General features: G+C 43.0%; 1 pseudogene across 1 annotated transcript; it reads left to right on the top strand.

The window, feature by feature from the left end:
- The first annotated feature begins 2,679 nt into the window (after positions 1–2,679).
- On the top strand, positions 2,680–4,247 carry LOC311608470 (cellular tumor antigen p53-like; annotated as a pseudogene). The gene has a single exon. The product of its transcript is annotated as a cellular tumor antigen p53-like (transcript).
- Positions 4,248–4,499: the final 252 nt, after the last annotated feature.

Genomic DNA, 4,499 nt, shown 5'->3' with positions numbered 1-4,499 from the left:
TTTGTTGCCTTCACCCCACATGGAAATACCATGGCCAGAGTAAGTTTCTGTCTTTTTTCTTTTGTTTTTAATATTTTACAGGGGACATTCAACTCCAACATGAATTTCAGAAGGCACGAACAATACTCAGGTTGCAGCAGAGACCATAGCTAGTCTTACTACATGTAGTCCCAATGATGCAGCAGAAAAAATGATAGCAGGACAAGAGGTCCTTATGTGTATACTTCAGTTCTGACACTGTCCTTCTTCCAAGAAGGAAAATGTCTTCATGAGCTGTTGGGATCACTTCAATGCCATGGTAACACACTCTTGGCAGAAAGGTCAGGAGCTCATTTCACCCGCCACTGACCACTGTATTTCCACAAAAACTGAGCAAGTAATGAAGCCATATTCTCAGGAGTTCATATCTGATCTTCCCCCATTGCTCTGATTATCAGTGCAAGGTGAAGTGTCCAAGACTTAGTCTTTCTTTTCTTTTCTTTTTTTCAAGATTTAAGAGCCGAAGACTAACACGCATATTCTATTCTAAGTCAGTTCCTTTGCATGGTCAGCTTGGAGTCAGCATGTGATCTTCATAACAACAATAAAGAAATGTTCAGTTGAATACACTTCCATTCAGTAACTCCTAACACATTATTTATATAAAGGAACTTGCTAAGTGTTACATAACTAGCATTTGACACTTCACAGAGTTCTGGGACAACTTGTCAATAATGTCTGCTTAATTCCATAAACTAGACATTTGTTACATCATTGAAATACACTTGGTAGGATGAAGGCAAGGTAGCTAGATTCTAGAAGGGAGTGGCCAGTTTCTTTTTGTGCAGAGGTTATTGCAGCAGGATTTGGACCATTGTGATTTCTATTCTCAGGGCTAAAATATACAGCTTTAATGTTCTCAAAGACCCTCTTCATTGGAACTTACCCACTCATTCATAACCACAGAGGACTACCAAACACTGGGGCATTTTCTTTGAATCACATCTTGTAACCTGCTTGGCAGATGTAAGACAGACTCATGTATAAAGAAGCTCTGAGCCCCAGAGCAAATATTACTTATAGTCCTGAAACTTGATTTTCCAGTCAACTAGACTATGACCTTATTTCTAAACTCCACATGCCCCCACCCCCACAAATTCCAAAACATGCTTTTGGTTTCTATATTATTTAACTCTTTTGCCCATATCTACAGAAATGATCCATCATTGTGTTCATCACCATCTCTTTTTGTTCTTTTTCATCTTCATCATCATCATCACATGTTAGCGTACAAAGTGATTGACTTAATTAAGGCATCGTACATGTATGCATCATTATGCTTTGCTCTTATCCATCCCCTTTACCTACTGTGATTCCCACCCGCTCTCCCTCTTCTTGCTGGTCCCCTTCCTTTGCCCAGGCAGCCTCCGTCTTCTGCTTTCCTGTTACGAATTCTATTCCTCCTTTTCTCCTCCCTTTTGTAATCTTTTCTTTCCCTCTCATCCATTTTTTACTTTCATAACCTACCTACATATGCACTTTAATTTAGTGACTCCTACCACTTTATTTCTATGGATGAATTTTACTAAGTTTTGCACCTCTGGCAGTCAATGCTTCAAAGAGTCATAGGACAACTTGTTGGTACTGTCTGCCTAGTTTCAGAAACAATCATTTTTTACATTATTAAACTATGCTTGGTAGGATAAAGGACAAGGTAGCTGAATTCTATAATGGAAGGGCCATTTAAGCCCACACATTTAAGTCTAGGTTCCATATATGGTAAGAAGTGTCTTTTGAGTTGGCCTTATTCCATTTACTATAACCACCCCTAGTTCCAGCCATTTTTGAACTGTTATGATTATTCTTTATAGATGAATACAATTCTATTGTGTAGGTCTACCACCATTAGTTTCTACATGGAGATCTCAGTTGTTTCCATATATTGGGGTTTTTTTTTTAATGGTGTAGTAATTTGTAACTGGTACAAGCATCACTGTGATATGTTGACTTAGAACCCATTGGGTGTATGGCCAGGATTGGTGAAGCTGGATCATATGGTAGTTCTACTTTTGGATCTTAGAAATCTCCACACTGACGTCCATAGCAGCCATATCAGTTACATTTCCACCAACAATGTATAGGGGTTCCCAACATTAACATTGTGAGTGAAATGGACATTCAAAAGAAGATTTAATTCGCATTTCTGTGATGGCTAAGGACTTTGAACACCTCTTCAAATATCTATTGGTTAACTTATTCCTTCTTTTGAGAATTGTCTATTCAGTTATTAGCCCATTTATTGATTGCATGATTTGTTCTTTTGATGTTTAATTTTTGCTGTTCTTTATAAATTCTAGATATTAATTCTGTATTTAATGTGAAGTTGTCAAACATTTATCCTCATTTTTGTAGGTTGTCTGTTCACTCTGCTTATTGTTTTATTTGCTGTGCGGAAGCCTTTTAATTTCATATTTATATGATTATATACATATAGTACTATTTAGTAGTTTTTATCATTTTTCCTATGGTACTGGAGCCCTCTTCAGAAAGTCCTTGTCCATACACGCACCTTAAAGAGTTTGACCCCCCCTCCCATGTGCTCACACTGGCAAAAAGTTCTAGAGTCCGAATTCACTACAGGTAGCTACAAGGATTAGGGGGGTACCTGACGCCCCATCCGGAACTACTTCCCAACAAGGTGTCATGCTCCCCCGAAGACCAGCAGTCTGGCAGATTCCTTGGATACGGCCATGGAAGAGCCACAGTCGGATCTCAGCACTGAGTCCCCTCTGAGTCAGGAGACATTTTCAGATTTGTGGAAACTACTTCCTCCAAAGAACCTGTCCAATTTGCTGCCATCGGACTCCACGGAAGATCTGCTCCTGTTCCAGGATGTTAAGTGTTTACAAGGCCCAGACGAAGGCCCCCAAATGTCCGCAGCTCCTTCGGCAGAGGACCCTGTAACTGAGGCTCCGGCACCAGTGGCCCCTACACCAGCCACTCCCTGGCCCCTGTCATCTTTTATCCATTCCCCCAAAAACCCTTCTAGGGCAACTATGGTCTCCATCTGGGCTTCCTGCACTCAGGGACAGCCAAGTCTGTCAGGTGCACATATATTCTCCTCCCCTCAATAAGTTATTCTGCCAGTTGGCAAAGACATGCCCTGCGCAGCTGTGGGTCAGCTCCACGCCACCACCTGGCACCTGTGTCCAGGCCATGGCCCATCTGCATGAACTCACAACACGGGACAGAAGTTGTAAGCCGCTGCCCTCACCACGAGCGTAGCTCCGATGGCAATGGGCTGGCTCCTCCCCAGCATCTCATCCGAGTGGAAGGCAATTTGCATGCAGAATATGTGGATGACAAGCAGACTTTTCGGCACAGTGTGGTGGTACCATATGAGTCACCGGAGGCCTCTGACTGCACCACCATCCACTACAACTACATCGGGGGTATGAACCGCCGGCCCATCATTGCCATCATCACACTGGAAGACGCCAGTGGGAACCTTCTGGGAGAGAGCAGCTTTGAGTCCACATTGTACAGAGGAAGATAATTTCCACAAAAAAGGGAAAGGCTGCCCTGAGCTGCCCCAAGGGATTGCTAAGCGAGAACTGCCCACCAGCACAAACTCCTCTTCCCAGCCAAAGAGAAAACCATTTGATGGAGAGAGTATTGCACCCTTATGATCCGGGGGCATAAACGCTTCGAGCTATTCCGAGAGCTGAGTGAGGCCTTGGAACTGAAGGATGCTCAGGCTGCTTGGGTCTGTCTGGTCATCACTGACACCTGGGGAGGTTGGTGGGATGCACCAGCTTAGCTCTTAAGACTTTAGCTATGAGGCGAGGCTTGAAGAGAAGAAGAAAATTCTCATAGGTGGGGTTGGAGTTTACAATCCATATGTGGTGGTGACGCTCCACCCATATCTGAGTTTACTTTTCTCCAAACTTGAATAGGCACGCCTATAAAACGTAGACCAGCGTACCGACTTCTCAGGGCTTGTTGTGAGAGTTGAAGAAGTAATGTTCATCTCTTCCACTGCCTTTTCCTACCTTGTCCACAGGACTCAGCCCCTTGTGGGAGTGCTGGTTCATGGCCCGGGTCGGGGAATGGGTTGGTAGTTGCCAGGTCTCTGGGGGCCCAGCGAAATTCTATGCAGCCACTTCTTGGCACCTAAAATGAAATGTCACCCCAGCCCACAGCCTGTAAGATTCTATCCTGGGCTCTCATAGGGTCCCTATCCACCAAGACCCATTTTTTCCCCACTCTGTTCTCAGGATCAGTTTCTTCGAACTCTGCAAAGCCTGTCCACATTTACTCATTGCCCATAACCCTTCTCCCCTTTAATACCCCTTTTTATATTGATTTCTCATTTTACAATAAAATTTTGTTATCACTTGTAAAAAAGAAAAGAGTTTTACTGATGTTTTATTTAAGTATTTTTCAAAGTTTCAAGACTTACATTAAGATCTTTGGTCCTCCCTAAATGGCTTATTGTACAGAGTGAGGAAAGGATTTAG

This window comes from Acomys minous (genome assembly GCF_964271855.1).
Source record: "Acomys minous genome assembly, chromosome: 11".
Taxonomy (NCBI): Eukaryota; Metazoa; Chordata; class Mammalia; order Rodentia; family Muridae; genus Acomys; species Acomys minous.
The sequence above is the reverse complement of the archived record's forward strand: the minus strand, read 5'-3'. Positions and strand labels throughout refer to the sequence as shown.